Raw genomic sequence first — 17,337 nt, forward strand, 5'->3', positions numbered from 1 at the left:
CTGATAAATTCACAAAAATAAACTTATCACTGGTTTAAACAAATTTGTCACTGATTTATCACTAGTTTAAACAAATTTATCACTGGTTTAAATAGATTTATTACTAGGATCTTCCCCCAATATACACACAAAGAGAGAGAGAGAGAGAGAGAGAGAGAAGACCCGGCGGCAAAGAGCCTAGATCCTAGATCTAGAGGTGGAGGCGACGACTATGGAGGTGGAGGCGGCAGTGGTCGGCAACGACGGTGGAGGTGAAGGCAAAGACGTCGGTGGAGGTGGAAGCAACGGTGAAAGTGAAAGAAGATACCGGTTGAGGTCGCCGACAATGACGACAGTGGAGGCGGCGGTGGTCGGCAATGGTAAAGATGGTAACGGTCATTGATGGAGGAATGTGTAGAGACATAGCTTCTTTTTTTTTTCATCTTTCATTTCACAGATCTGGATATAAAACATGAGGGCAAAAATGAAGTAAACAAAAAATGTTCAGGACCTATAAGCAAAAGATTCTTCATTAAGGACCTGTTGGGTAATAACCCTTGAAAATAGGACTGGCCCGTAAAAATTCCTTCTAATATTTGGAGTGTAAGAGACCTATCAAAAGGAAATAGACTATACTCCCAAAGGTTAAAATGTACAACAATACAACCATTTAATATATTGTTCCAATTGAGAATGATTTTTTAATAATTATATATATAAAAATATGTAAAAAAAAAACAAAACAAATAAAATTGTTTTTATATTAATTTTTTTTACTAAAATTCTAAATTTCCAAACATAGTGTTAGTGGATTCAAATATTTGGACAACCATTTTATACACTATACCAAAAGTTAAATACTTACCTTATTTTTTTTCTTCCAATCACACATTAATATGTACTAAATGAATATTATTTTTTTAGTAGTGTTTGTATGTTATCATAAGTGACCTCTACCGGCCAATGTTACGACATATGTGTGGTGAGACTCTGGCCAGATTTATAATCTGTTATTTTCATCATCCCTTTTCGACTATTGTCTTCCAAGGGTAGAGGGGGTGTCAATTCAACCTCCCTCAATTTTTTTCCTCTCACCCCTGTTTTTGATCTTTCTTACATTTGTTGAGCAGGTATTTCTTTCTCTCACTTCCTCCTCTAGTTCGATCTAGACCTTTTGCACCTCATCTAGCAAGGCATTAGCAATAGTTTTATATTTTGATGAGGTTGATCGACGATCGAAACAGATTTGTTGCGAGAGAGGTTGAGTTCTGATCTGTTCTTTTTTATTATTGTTTGTGAGTGGGTTTCCTTTTAGATTGTTGTAGTGGTAGTGGCCGTGGGTGCTGTGTGTTTCTGCAATATTATTCGGTTGTTGTCGTGGTTGTTGGTTATGTGCTTCTTGTTGTTTGGGATTGTGAAAAGGCATTTTCTCCTCAACTTTACATCATTTTCGTTGAATCTATCAACATTTATTTGCCACTCGGGTGGTTGTTGTGCAGTTTGTACAATAGTCATTGTTGTGTAGTTGCTTGAGTTCAATTTGGGTTCTATTTTGATATATTTTAAGAAGTTTTTAAGGTATATTAAGTATAACATCCTTATAAAAATTCAAGTTGATCAAATATGAGTAGCCCTTTCATCAAATAACATTTATATTTAGTTTTATTTTTAAAATTATATTTACCATTCATTCTTTCAGATACAAATGTGATTTGATGGAAGAGTTATCGATATCTGATCAGTTTGATAATTTACAAATATACTACACTCGATGTATCGTAAAAAGTAAATTATTTGAATTATCAAAATAAGATCTGAATTGGGCTCAAATGGCCGCACAACATCCCATAGTATGATACCTAAAATCGTCACTTTTGTATCTGTACGTGGGGGTTAGGAAAAGTCGCTAGAAAACATGAAGGCTCGCCGGAAACTTTGAAGACTCACCGGAAAACTTGAAGGTCACCGGAAAACTCTACGGCTCTGTTTGGTTCCGTTCTGGAATCACGATTCCACTCTCATATTCCAACCCTTTGTTTGATTATAGTTTTCAAAATATAATTCCAAATCACATTTCAAAATATATTTGAAAACATGTTTGGTAACTAGAGAGTTTTTGAATTTTTGGGTCTACCTGGTCGTCCACTCGAACGTCCAGCCAGTTGACTGGAACGGTTTTTTTTTTTGGTGGCAATTGCCACCTGTTATTTGGAAAAAAAAAAAAATTATACTTGTTTTTGATATTTTTTAAATATAGAAATTATTTTTTTTAGACCAAAATGACAAATTATTTGGCCATTTATTTAAAATTAACAAAAAAAGTTTAAAATAAAAATTAATTTGTCACAGTAATTTTTAAAAAATAAAATAACATTTTTAAACAAATTAAAAAAAATATTCAATCAAATATACAATCAAAAGTAATTTTAAAACACTAGCTGAATATTTTTTTTAACAAAAAATAATATATATTTTAAATATTTTAAATAAAAAATATTTTTTCAATTTTTGGAATTTTTTAAATAAAAAATTTATTTTTTTCAATAATTATTTTTAAAAATTGAATTTTAAAAAGAGTTTGGTTATGAGTTTTGAATAGAATTTGAGTTGTGTTTTTGGTTATAAGTTATAAGCTTTTGAATTGAGTTTTGAAAACATAACCAAACAACTTTTCTAATTTCAAAACTTAATTCAAAACTCATAACTAAATAAATTTTCTCTTTTCAAATCATGATTCAACAACTCATAAACTCAAAATACAGCTCCATTCTCAAATCATGATTCTAAAACTAAACCAAACGCTACTTACAACTCTCTAGAAATAGAACGAGAGTCTTAGATTATTCAATGGTAGCCATATAAGAACTCAATAGAAGAAGATAACGGAGGATAAGAGGTTGGGTGAAGAAGAAGACAGAGATTAGAGAGAGAATAATGGCATAGCTCCCATATAATCTCCCACTTTCACTCTCTCAAGAACTAAGAATTATGAAGAGTTATCTAAGTGAATTCTCATTCTCTTTTGAAAGCTATGGGTGAGTGCTTTATATGGAAACTCAAAAGCTACCCCTCTGAGGGAGAGGTAATTGATCAAGATTGAGTCCAAGCTCTAGGTTTTCTTAGAACCCTTTTGAGAATAATGTTCCACATCGCCTGGAAGGGACTCGCACTTCCACCTTATAAGCACACTGGCTCCCTCTACCTTTTACGAGGCCTTTTCCCCAGAGGAAAAACAAAGTCGTGAGGGCCGACCCCCAGAGGGCTACCCAAGCAAACAATATCGTGGCACGATGCGAGAGGACAAACGTCGCGAATTTGGCACTAGAAGGAGGGCCGTCCTGCAAACTCTCCCGCTATTGTAGTCCAGTACGCTAGGGGGTTATGATGAGGACAATGTCCCACATCGCCTGGGAGGGACTCCCACTTCCACCTCATAAGCTCACTGGCCCCCTCCACCTATGACGAGGCCTTTTCTCCTGAGGAAAAACAAAGCCGTGAGGGCCGATCCCCAGAGGGCTGCCCAAAGTGGATAATATTGTGGCAGGGCATGAGAGGACAAACGTTGCGAATTTGGGGTTGAGGGACAGATCTTGTCGTCCCACCCCCCTTTATGGTTTTGTTCCTCCTTGGGGAGAAGACCGTCGCGATGTCTGTCCTCTTGCGTCCTGCCACGATATTGTTCGCTTTGGGCAGCCCTCTAGGGGTCAGCCCTCACGGCTTTGTTTTTCCTCTGGGGAAAAAGGCCTCGTAATAGGTGGAGAGGGCCAGTGTGCTTATAAGGTGGAAGTAGGAGTCCCTTCCAGGCGATGTGAGACATTGTCCTCATCAATTATTATTATTATGGTCTCAATTCGAAGATGAGTGAGTGAATGTGTGTAGCTTTTTGGGTAAAATCTTCCATTCTTTGATCTTTTTTAGTCCTACTTATTATGATTGCATTTGCATTTTGTTTGGAGATGGGTTTTTGGTGAGAACAGAGTCGATGTGTGGTGGTGGTGGAGGAATGGGGACTACTCATGGAGGCTGTGAGGAGAAGATATTTGTGTCGGTGAGGTTGAGGCCTTTGAATGAGAAGGAGATTGCAAGGAACGATGTGCGTGATTGGGAATGCATCAATGAAGATACCATCATTTTCAAGAACTGTAATCTTCCACTTCCAGATTGCTCCATGTATCCAACTGCCTAACTTTTGGTATGCTAATTTACTTTTCTCTTCATTTTTTGCGTGAATTTTTTATGTGTTTGTGTTGTTTTTGAGTGTTTAAATTTAAGACAGTGTTGGAATCTTTGGTTTGATTTGATTTGGGTAGTAATGTGTGGAGTGAGAAGGAAATGATGGTGAAATGTGAATGAATGAAGTATAAATTAATTTATTTTATTTTTTACATTTTCATTCTATTTTCTCTTTGCTTCATAATTCTCTATCCAAATTAAGATCCAAGACTAGAAGTTTGTGTTAAACTCTGTGCGTTTTTTTTTTTTTTTTTTTTTTTTGTGGGAGAGAATTTGAGCCATTATTTGAGCTAAAATCTGCAACATTTGCTGTGGTTGATGATTCAAACCTGAAATGTTTGAAAATAGGAAACCATTTTTGTTCTTTCTTCATTTAGCCGATTCTATTGGAGTTTTCCTTGTAAAATTGTTCCTTCCAGGAGGGTTCAAATTTAGGCTCTTTAATTCTTTTACATTAGTATTTATTTATTTAAAATTAAATTAATAGTGTAGAACAGACTTTATTCCCAAATTATGCTAGAACATGGTTAGCAACTTGCACCCAAAAACTAAATATTGCTTACCACATTTTTTATATAATGTCAAAAGGTAGTTCAGATAGTGGTATGTGTCAAGTAAAAAACGTAATCAACAATCACATTTTTAAAAAAGTATGATTTCTAATCATGTTTTACTGTAGTTTGAGAATATAGTTTGTCCATACACTATTTGTTTAATTTTGAATAAAAGAACTGTAAAAGTGCTGAAGGCCTTCAAATTCAGGTCTGTCTGGGTATCAATTTTACATAATCTATTGCCACAGTCAAGTTGTGAAGTTCCCTTTGCATGTGGTTCAGTATGTTAGATTTGAGAAAGAAGTTTGAATGCAACTTACGAAGAATTGTTGTTACAATTTCATATCAGCATTGTTGTCATGGCTTGGATACTCCACTTGATCTTCCTTTTTCTTTCTTTTTTGTTCCCCCCCGCCCCCCCCCCCCCCCCCCCCCTATTAGACAGAGTATTTAGGAGTGACTGCTCCACAACGGAGGTGTATGAGAAAGGAGCCAAGGGCGTTGCTCTTTCAGTTGTCAGTGGTATTAACTGTGAGTATAATCTCTCTTTGCTTCTCCATTTTCCTAATATTGAATTTCACTTGAATTCCAATGACAATTTTCTTTATGTCAAATAATGGGCATAAATTTCAGCTACTGTTTTGCATACGAACAAACATGCAGTGGGAAGACATTCACGATGACGGGAATTACTGAGTATGCCATAGCAGATATTTATGATTATATAGAGAAGGTAATTAAGAAACTACTAATATTCCCTGTTTCTCACTACTAGATGTTCTTGCATTCTATTATAGTACTATGTTCCTTGGGCTTTCACCTAAGAAGCACCAACACTTCTAAGAAGATGGCGTGTCTATGTCGGACACTGACACTCATTTGACACTTCCCAATGCGTGTTGGACCTGACATGCCTTGGATACTTGAAGGACACACATATCCACCTCTTAGACACACATGAAACACATTATAAGTTTAAAAGAAAAACAATATAGTTTTATGCCTATTAGTGAAACTTTAGGAATTAATATTATGCTTCATTTTCTTAATTATTATTTTTGATAAAATATTCATATATATAATAAATGACATATACAAACATATAAAACTATATATTTTGCATGTGTCACACAAGTGTTGTCTTGCTTTTTTGAAAATTTTCAGCGTCGGCGTGTATCTGTGTCATGTTGCATGTTTGTGCCTATGCTTCTTAGGCTTCAACTGTTCGTTGTTTACATGTTTGTTTTATTTGCAGCACAATGAAAGAGAATTTCTTTTGAAGTTCTCTGCTATGGAGATTTACAATGAATCTGTCAGGGACCTCCTCAACACAGATAGTTCTCCACTTAGACTCCTAGATGATCCCAAGGTCAATTACTTTCTTGGTCGACTAAATAATTAGTATTTGATATTTTTCCATTATGCTTAATTCTTAGCTATTTCACAGAGAGGGACAGTTACTGAGAAACTCACAGAGGAACCTCTCAGGGATTTGAATAATGTAATGGAACTCCTCTCCATCTGCGAAGGTAAGATATTCTCTAGTCATCTGACTTTTACTAGATGATCGTGACTGCATATTCTAAATGTCTTGGTGCATTCATGAAGCTCAAAGACAAATAGGGGAAACTGCCCTGAATGAAACAAGCTCCAAATCTCATCAAATAATCAGATTGGTAAGAATGTTGTTTTCTTGAATGATTGTTCTAAACATAACTTATTGTTCTTTCCATTCAATTGACGAATGGGTTTTTGCAGACAATTGAAAGTTCTGCTCGGCAATTTTTAGTCAAGGATTACTTAAGCACCCTTACAGCTGCTGTGGTATGGATCGTCAAGTTTTTGTTAGATTAATTTGAATGGTTATTAAGATGTTAATATATGCCATGTTGCGCTATATTAATATTTTTTTTGATACATTCTGTGTAGAATTTGGTTGATCTTCCAGGAAGTGAGCGTGCATCTCAGTCATTATTAGCTGGCACCATGCTAAAGGAGGGTTGCCACATAAATCGTAGTTTACTGACCCTGGGAACTGTTATCTGCAAGCTTTGTTTTTCAATTTTTTTAATCATTTTGATAATGAAACTAACTTGAAGTCATTGCTTGAAAAGTTACTAGTGCTATAGCCTATATATATGAGAACTAAATTCTACACAAATTTAGAAAGCTGTGAAGAGCTTTAGAGCTCCAGCGGTGAAGTTTTAAGGTGTGGCATTGTTGAACTAGCACAGTTCAGCAAAAACACTCACTTTGACCATAATGCTAAAATAGCATAATGCCATTTCCTGTCCAAAACACAGCACAAGAAATAACACAACGGTATTTTATTCTACACTTTGACCATATGGCTTTTTCGATAAAAATTACATCCATGCTATTCTATTATAAATTTGTGGGCAATTTGGGCTTAGCCAAGTTCAATTTATTAAGCTCGGGACAGGCTTGGGCAGACAAGATCGGGTTGGAGGTTGGGTTTGGGCAACTCTCAACACAATTTGGGTTTGGCCTAAATAACCTCTCAACCTGACTGAACCCACCCAAGTTGCACCCCTAAACAAAAGCAATATTATCAAAATCTGTAGAAGGCCTGCAAATAATAAAAACCAATAAAGTATTTGCAATCCAGTTCTGAGTTATTTATTTATTTCGTCCTTTTCAAATTTCCCCACCAAATGGGAAAAAGTTAGTGACACCTTGATGAGCTCAATGGGCTAATGATCAGATTCAGAGCATTTGGACGAGCAGAAACTAATTTGATGAATAATATCAATATGATGGGAAAAATTAAGACCAAGTAAGTTCACTGAGTGCATCACAATCTGTGAAACAAGATTGTCAATAGAATACCAATGCTTCATAAACTCCAATGTCCTGTCTAATCCACATTTACATGTAAAGGTTGACACTCCAACATTTGGCAACCACTAAGTTAAATGCAATGATGTAATGAAATAATTTCCACATGAATATATTTTAATAGGAATTTCCTTCTACAATTAGTTACAAATGTACTATGTGGTGGAACCTTGAGAATAAACACCCTCATGAGCAGAGTCAATTAAGAATGCCCATTATTTGGACCAACTCAAAATAATCAGATCCTCAGAAGATAGGAGATTTTCCACTAAATTTAAGTTCCATCATTCATGATCGTTTACTATGGTTCAGCACCTGGTAAATTATGTACTTTTGTTGTCAATACTAGCACCATCTCCGAGCCAACTACCCTGAAGAAGTATACACAACATATATTAAGAAGGTACGTGGTATTTCTTCTATGAAAGGTTTAGCTTCTAAAAAGCCTCCTCCAAATATGATAATGAAAATGAATGGAGAGCGCAAGAATGAGGATGAATTCCATGACAATATTTAGCTATTAAGAAATTTGCCCCCAGTCACATATTACATTGATGTTGTCTCCACAACTTGATGCTCAAAGCTAGCACATGGAAGGATTGTGAAAGTTCAAACCTCCCTCTATAACAATAAGGGGTAAAGAGACGATAATTCAATCCAATGATACTTAGGAAAAATCATTATCTAGTTGTCAAGGATTGCATTCATCTATGTCGTGAAAACTGTGAGTTGCCTTATTGCTTGGCTTGAACAACAAAGAGAACTGACGCAAAGCTAAACACTCCTTTCACTGAACCATGGACTTTTTGCTCTTTTTTTTCCTGTTGATGGTCTTAATAGGAGCAAGAGCCAAATCAATTGTTTTAAAGCAAAAAACCAAGGACTACTTGAATTATCTTCATCAGATTAACTCAAACTTGATTCTGACCATCATCATTTAGCCCATGATTTTCAAATTCGTTGATTGGTAATCACTTATATCAACCAGGTGCTGGTAATGGTTAGTTGTTTATTTTATTAAGACAATGCAGTTGTCAGGATCATACGACTAATCACTTGGTCGTGCTGCTTTACTCTACATTCTCTCAGATTACTATCATCACTTTTGGCTAGTACACTCCTTTGGGTAATAATGATGATCTTATTACGTCAAAGATTTGTTGTTGTGGTCTTTTTAAATCAACCAAAATGATTAAATTCTCAAGAATTTTGTGCCTTTAATCCTTTTACCTGCCTTTTCTTTTTCTTGTCTGTGTTTTGTTTGGTTTGATTGTATGATGTTTCATCCTAAACATTACCATTTGTTAATTGCAAGTTTTGTTATCCTTTGTGTTGTCCTATCATTGGGTGCAGCAAGGGAATAAATGAGCATGTTCCTTTCAGAGATTCTAAGCTAACTCGCATATTGCAATCCTCGTTGGGAGGCAATGCTAGAACTACCATCATCCGTACCATGAGCCCCGCAAGAAGTAATGTTGAGCAATCAAGAAATACGCTATTGTTTGCAAGTTGTGCGAAAGAAGTAACAACTAACACTCAAGTTAATGTAGTCATATAAGATAAAGCATTAGTAAAGCATCTGCAGAGACAATTAGCTAGGTTGGAGAGTGAAGTGAGAAGTCAAGGGCCCACCTTTGTTGCATCACATTATTTGGCATTACTGAGAGAGAAAGGCCTTCAGATTGAAAAGGTAATGATTGGGCTTTCATTATCAAATTGCAATACCTCTTCAATATCAAACAGTTCATAAATTTCTGTGTAATTGTTGCATGAGGAATATAAATTTCAAGATTCTTTAAAACCACAATGTGGTACTACTGAATCTTAAATTAAAAATTATAGGGAAAATTTCACTTCACCCCCTTGTGGTTTGGCCTATGTGCACATAACCCCTTGTCATTTGGAAATAAGCACATAACCCCCTCTAGTTTGTGGACTAAGAAACCCTTGTACATAAGTAACTTGATTATGCAAACCACAAACATTTTTTTCATTTTTTTGGGAGACAAAATTTACTTTAACCGTCTTTGTTTTACTCCATGTGCAATTTATCCCTCTGACATTTGAAAATGAGTGCATAACCCCTCTATGTCTTGGCATGTGTTTCGCACTTGTTAACTTGGACATAATGCTGATGGTGCACTTCAGTCCACAAACTACAAGGGGATTATGTGATTATTCCAAATGATAGGGAGTAATCCACACATAGATTAAACCACATTGGAGGGTAGAGTGAAATTTTCCCTAAATTATGTCACATGATCACATCCACTAGAGTGAGTTAGTTTGGCAAACGTAAGTGTAATCTTTGCTGTTAAACCCTTATTTCTGTGTGCATCCTTCGCCATCATTTATAATTAATCCCATTTTTTCTTTTAGGTTGCGTGACTTTCATTCCTTTTCACTGTCTGTTTTTCATATTAAGCCTTTTGTATATTTCTTGTTCTGCACGAAACATGCAAAAAGAATTTTCTTGGTCTATTTACTCATTTCTAATCTTTATTCCTTGTCTTGCTTCTAATCCTTTGACAATCTCATTTTAATTTTGGTTGGATTTTTAGGACTTTTGTGTTCTAAAAGCAGAATAATTTTGTAACTCTTAGATTATTACAAGAGAGGACCAGTTGAAATGTCAACAAAATCCCACCTCAAGAACAATACCAATTTGAAAATATGAGATCTGTTCATGAACCATTTAGTTTAATAACATTGCAAGGATGCGGTTTAGATACTTCATTTGACTTTTACTTCACCGTAAGGGATATCTTTAACAACTTAACCTAAAAGAAAATGGTAATTAATTTGGTGGACCATCATTGACCGGGTCAAGATTCTCTACAACGAATTCTAGACTTCTTGTAGTAATCCAATGGCCTATGTTTAAAGTTAAGCAAAACTATGTCATTTTAGGATCTATGGTTTTAATGTCATTTTACTTCAGTTTTAACGCAATTGTTAAATTATGTACTTTGCTAATGTGCCTTGATTTGATAAAAAAAACACAAGATCATTGCAGAAGGAAGAAGTAGGCTTAAAAATCTGAAGAACCATGGCATCATATATGGAAATCCTTCTAATGTCTGCTTATTTGACTTTTTGATAGCTGTAGGCTTAAAAAGTTCAATTTCAAATGACATATTTGGGGAAAGTTAAGAGTGCACCTTGAGCTACTAACAGTTGAAGTATGATTCACAAACATGCTGCAAATTTTTCCATCTATGCAAGAAGCAGCATTTGTCTTATGGGCTCATGCGTTGAATGTCGTTATCTGTTTATTTATTTACTTTTTCTACTTGTGCAGCCGGAGAAGGAGATGATAGATTTGACTATTCAACGAGACTTAACTCAATTTCAGGTTCAGGATTTGCTACAACTGGTTGGGGATGAGGGACATTCAATGACACGGGTAACTGTAGTTAAATTGTTGTACCGAAGCATCCATATCATCTAGGTGTGCCTTGTTTAGTTGAGTTTATTTATTTTTTCCTTTTGTACTTCTCCAGATAGGTTTCAATAACTACCCACGCTTGCTAGTTCGGAAGTCACCGGAATTTGAAAATCCAGTACCAGAGACATCCTCTTTGGCAAGTCCTCACTCCTTGGACATTGGTGTTAGATCAGTCAAGAGATCTCTTTACTTATGGACATAGTGGGAGAAGCTCTGATGATCACTGCATACAAATTCTTCCTGAATTTGAAGAGAACTTTGTGCCGAATGATACTTCTCCACAGCTGTTGGTTGGTCTTTCTATGTTCATCTGAAGCAATTCTAGACGGAGTTGGGACATTGGACTTCGGAGGATTTATGCAAGGAAGTTTAATGCATAGAGGCAGAAGAATCGAATAGATCATCATCTCCTGAACAAAGCACTGAAATCTCTAAATCGATGGTGGCTGGGAACGGAGACACAATAGATCAGGAGTTCGTGTCACCGCCACTAAAGGAAGATAGTATGTTAAGTTATATCCCCCATTTCATTGCTCATTCTCATGAAAAACCATCTCCATGGCCATTAACAGAGTACATGTCTGGCTCTCAAAGCTTGAAGTTAACTAAAAGTAGAAGCTGCAAAGCAAGCCTGATGACTAGCCCATATTCACCATGGTTTGAGAAGGTGGAAAATAATGATAATGAGCACACACCACCAACTGGGTTCTAGAAAGAATTCACTGGAAGACTTGAGGATATCCGAAGAATGGTTTATGAATTGAACTATGCTGCCAACATTGAAAGGCTATCAAGAAAAGGTTCTCAATCTTCTATCAGGAGTGTTACTGCTATTGATCTTGAAGCACACAGAGACAAAACTTCAACTGATGATAATATTACTAGTGTTAATACATGCAATGTATGAATGGAGGAAAAGGCTGAGCTTCAGCAAGAGAAGCAAGTTGCTAATAATCCAGTGAGTTTTATTTCTATTTCCGGCTTTTATTTTAAATATTTCTGTGAAAAACTATGGCTCAATAAAGTTTATGCTGATGCCAAAGCAAGAATTTGTTAACAAGTGCTAGAGAAACTTTTATGTGTTCTTTTCATTTATCAGTTATATATGACATCATTATTAATTAAGCATAGTGAGAATAGTCAACACCTATTATGCTATGGGGATTCATAATAAATGCACTTTATGATTTACGACAGTCATTTAGCTAAGCCCGAGTGGCTGAGATTCATGGCTTTGTTCTTCTTCTTGTATCAACAACTTGAGTAAGAGACAAAATGAAAATGCCAACATGGCAAAGTGTAGGGCATGGACACAACGGTACATGGAAAGGTAATTTTGAATATTTTCATATAAAAAATGTACTCTTTTTATTGGTTTGTGCATACAATGCTCATCAAAAAGTTCATAGCTCACAGTCCAGCCCGAGCTGGTCCTTGGCCTAGTCCTAAAATATGAGCTGGGCTTGGACAAAAGGGTAAGGCCCATGGATTGGCCCATAAGTCCAGCCCGATGGACTACCTAAAACCTAGACCATAGGCCTGACCCAAAGGCCCATGGACAAGGTAACATTTTGACAATTGCCATGCGTGGCATACCCTGGTTAAAATTGACAATTGTCATTTAGGACCCAACTTTGTAACAATCACACTCATTTACACTTCCAAACACACACCCATGACTCTCTCTATGGGTGTGTTTGAAAGTGTAAATGGGTGTGTTCCTATCTTTTCCCCCTTTAGGACCTGCATATATATGGGTGTGTATATATATACTAGCAGCGGATGCAAATGCAATGTGTTTACAATTTTATATTTAAATTTTTGGATACTTCAAAGAGTCTTTCGAATTGGCCCTCCGAATTCAAGAGTCTCCAAAAGGAAATTATTGAACTTTGGGATGTTTGCGGTGTGTCATTGGTCCACAGAACCTATTTCATCATGCTATTTAAAGGCGACCGAACCGACTCCATTTATGAGGAAGTGGAGCTCAGGAGGCTATCCTTCATCAAGGATATGTTTTCTCAAGGTAGCAGGAGGGTTAGACTCTCTTGCCTGCTTCGAGATAAAAATTATATTCATCTAGTAGTGTATGGGCACGAAAATAATCTTCTCGTGTAATCCTGTTGATCAAGTTTGCACTCCTCTAAATGTCGTCACTTTGCTACCTAAAAACACAAACGTGAGCTAGCCGGCGGGTGTGTGCCAGATAACTCTCCGATGCCTAAGTCAGCAAATAGACAATAAACAAAAAGCTCTGTGTTTTTGAGAGCAGAAATTATGATACCTGTACGTAGGTCCTACTATGAGCTTTTATAGATTCTGTTTGGCACAATCCTAGTAGGATTCCAACTCTCCTTATAAGAGTCCTCATAGGAATCACACTCCCAGTGAAAAGTGTCTATCCTGATAACACTCTACTCACTACCAGCCAAGTGAGATGGTTTGCACAATCCTAGTAAGATTCTAACTCTCCTTAGCAAAGTCCTCCTAGGAGTCTCATGCCCAAGAATAATGCTTATCCTTAAAACACCCTCATCACTGCAAGCCAAGTGAGATGGCCACTCCTTTATGCTCGGATATACATTCCTGACCGAGCTACCTTATCTCGGTCCCCTGTTGTTCGGGCCATGTGACCGGAAGCCGATTTATCGAATTGCACCATGCCGAGCTACACATACTTGGCCCTCTCCATTGACAACATCTCGATCCGATAAAGGACTACCTTCAGATAGCTAGGTCCAGCCATTAGCAACCCATCTCTGACCGACTTAGTGTCTTCTTAGCCCAAGACCGAGCTATATCAGCTTTTATCTCGGCCCATTGCGCAGCTTAACTTCCAAAGAAGACTTTTCCTAGCTTGGCCCAATTTGTTCAGAAATTACCTTCTCAATTGCCCATTAATTCCATCTGCGTAGCATGTTTGGGATTATTTTCCTCCAGCCGAGCTAAGAACACCCAACTCTGCTGAGCTAGAAAATTTGTTCAGTTTCAATAAGTCTTGTCAGTTGCTCAACACGTCCATCCACTAATCTAGCATGTGGCGTGCCCCCATTAGCCCCGTTCTCCAGTTACAACCGTCATGCCAAAAATTTGAATAGTCTCGCCTTTTTGTCTTCAACGTATATATCCTTTTGTAATCATCTTCCAATTAATGAAAATTTTCGATCTCTTGGCGCGGTTACTGTGTTTCTTTTTTAATGTTTTGCATCATTTCGGCTGCATGTCTAGCCAAACTAATTAGTTTGGCCTTACCTGATCCTGCCAACTTTTTTTGGCCGAGATACACATCTTGGCTGAAGAATCCAAAAAACTTGTTAGTCAAACCTGCCAACCGGCTTTGGCCAAGGTAACTATCATCCCGGTCAAAGAGTGCAAAAATTTTGTGTTGGTCAAACCTGCAAACCGCCTTTAGCCTAGATCTTGATCTCGGGTGAAGGGTGAAAAAAAGTTTTGTTGGTCAAACCTGCCAACCGCCTTTGCCCCCCAGTTGGGCAAGAAGTCTAAAAATTTTTTGTTGGCCAAACCTGCCAACCGCCTTTAGCCTAGATCCTGATCTCTACTGAAGGGTACAAAAAAGTTTTGTTGGTCAAACTTGCCAACTGCCTTTGCCCCCTAGTTGGGCAAGGAGTCTAAAAATTTTTTGTTGGTCAAACCTGCCAACCGCCTTTAGCCTAGATCCTGATCTCGGCTGAAGGGTGCAAAAAAGTTTTGTTGGTCAAACCTGCCAGCCACCTTTGCCCCCCCAGTTGCGTAAGGAGTCTAAAATTTTTTTGTTAGTCAAACCTGCCAACTGCCTTTAGCCTAAATTATGATCTCGGCTGAAGGGTGCAAAAAAGTTTTGTTGGTCAAACCTGTCAATCGCCTTTGCCCCCCCCCCTCCCGTTGGGCAAGAAGTCTAAAATTTTTTTGTTGGTCAAACGTGCCAACCGCCTTTGCTCCCCAGTTGGGCAAGGAGTCTAAAAATTTTTTGTTGGTCAAACCTGCCAACCGCCTTTAGCCTAGATCCTGATCTCGGTTGAAGGGTGCAAAAACGTTTTGTTGGCCAAACTTGCCAACCGCCTTTGCCTCTCCAGTTGGGCAAGGAGTCTAAAATTTTTTTGTTGGTCAAACCTGCCAACCGCCTTTAGCCTAAATTTTGATCTCGACTGAAGGGTGCAAAAAAGTCTTGTTGGTCAAACCTGCCAACCACCTTTGCCCCCCCAATTAGGCAAGGAGTCTAAAAGTTTTTTGTTGGTCAAACCTGCCAACCGTCTTTAGCCTAAATTCTGATCTCGGCTAATGGGTGCAAAAAAGTTTTGTTGGTCAAACCTGCCAACTGCCTTTGCCCCCCAGTTGGGTAAGGAGTCTAAATTTTTTTTAGAAAGAGTTGGTCAAACCTGCCAACCCGCTTTGCCCCCTGTTGGGCACTGATTTGTTAGAAAGAATTGGTTAAACCTGCCAACCCACTTTGCCCCCAATTGGGCAAAGATTTTTGCGCGGTTGGTCCTTCTTGTCGACTGTGTTAACTTTTGTCGAGGGTGTTTTGTCCAACATCGTTGTTTGTATCGGATTCTACCTTGGTGCGCATCGCATCTTCCTCTACCAAGATGTGTTGGTACACTCTCTCCATCAGGGCTTCCATAGTAAGAGGTGACATCATTGTCATTGAATCCCTTAATTTATTATCAGCCGGCAAACTTTGTTTGTATTGTGCGATAGCTAGGTTTGTGGGGCAATCTTCAATCTAATTAAAAGTCTCCCAATACTAATTATTGTAGGACCTCAATGTTTCCTTCTCGCCAATGTCTATGGAGAGAAGCTAGTCAATCTTCACTGGCATCTTGGTGTTTGTTCTGAATCTAGCCACAAATGTCTCCGCTAGTTGCGCCCATGAAGCTATGCTACCTTCTGGAAACCTTTCAAATCATGTTAAACCCAGGTCGCCAAGGCTAGAAGGAAACATGATACACATTAGAGTCTCGTTTCGCCGATACACGGCCATAACTTGGCGAAAGTGGCTTAAGTGTATGTAGGGGTCTAACTTCCCCTCATAAGTAGTGAATTTGGGTTGGTGGAAGTTTGAGGGTAAATCGCTGGAACGAATGGCGAGCTCTGTAACCTTGTTAACGCTTTGTCTGTCGGTTCGTAGGCAAAGTGTGGTATTGACATTCCAACCTCGACACTCCCATGTGTCCTAGAAGCCAATTGTTATAGCGCAGAGACTCTGTGGGGGTTGCAAGCCTAAGTGTCTTCTTTCCTTCGAGTCCTTTCCTCTAGCACTGTATGCAGGTCCGCCGACCTGGGCAACTCCTTGTGCCTAGATGTCGTTTGGTGCGAGTGCAAAGGCCGATAACTGTTTGCCTCCATACATGACCTTTCAATCCTCGTTCTCTCAGACCTGGAGTAACGAGTCTTAAAGGTTCTTGACCGTGTGTCACCTATCCTGAGGCTTCTGCTTTCCGTATGAGACGGTGCGACTTGCCTGTCACGATCTTCTGAGTAGCAAGAGTGCGCTCTGTCTTTGCCCACCTCTTCTTCTGTCACCCATTTGCCCTTTATTTGGCGCTTCATAGTCTCCATGTTAGCCGTCCTTCTTCTTATTACTTCATCTTGCTCCCTTATGCGATCTTCCAGAACCTGGGGATCCATCATCTGCCTCTATCTATCAGGGCTTTGAGAGCTGCATAAACTTGAGCCCTGTCTTTCTCGCGCGTCTCTCTGTGGGTTCCGTCGCTAGGGATCCAATTTTGCCATGGGCGGAACATAAGGCAAGCCCTCGTACCTCCCTCCTCCTTCTAGGGTGTGCCCATCAATAGCAGAATGTGGCAAGTCTTCGTTATGCGCCATTGACATTGATTAAAGGAACACTTAAATCAAAAGGTTTGTTCTCTATTGTATTCCCACAGACGGCGCCAATTATACGAGCACAAAAATAATCTTCTCGTATAATCCTGTTGATCAAGTTTGCACTCCTCCAAACGTCGTCACTTTGCTACCTAAAAACACAAACGTGAGCTAGCCGACGGGTGTGTGCCGGATATCTCTTCGATGCCTAAGTCAGCAAATAGACAATAGACAAAAAGCTCTGTGTTTTTTAGAGCAGAAATTATGATACCTGTACATAGGTCCTGCTATAAGCTTTTATAGATTCTGCTTGGCACAATTCTAGTAGGATTCCAACTCTCCTTATAAGAGTCCTCCTAGGAATCACACTCCCAATGAAGAGTGTCTATCCCGATAACACTCTACTCACTACCAACCAAGTGAGATGGTTTGCACAATCCT

The 17,337-nt window shown here is 38.2% G+C and overlaps 1 pseudogene; it reads left to right on the forward strand.

Annotated features, from left to right (window-relative positions):
- The first annotated feature begins 211 nt into the window (after window positions 1–211).
- LOC114310723 (kinesin-like protein KIN-7G) lies at window positions 212–11,980 on the forward strand (annotated as a pseudogene).
- Window positions 11,981–17,337: the final 5,357 nt, after the last annotated feature.

Source organism: Camellia sinensis, chromosome 4 (assembly GCF_055761805.1).
Source record: "Camellia sinensis isolate YWXY chromosome 4, ASM5576180v1, whole genome shotgun sequence".
In the NCBI taxonomy this organism is placed as follows: domain Eukaryota; kingdom Viridiplantae; phylum Streptophyta; class Magnoliopsida; order Ericales; family Theaceae; genus Camellia; species Camellia sinensis.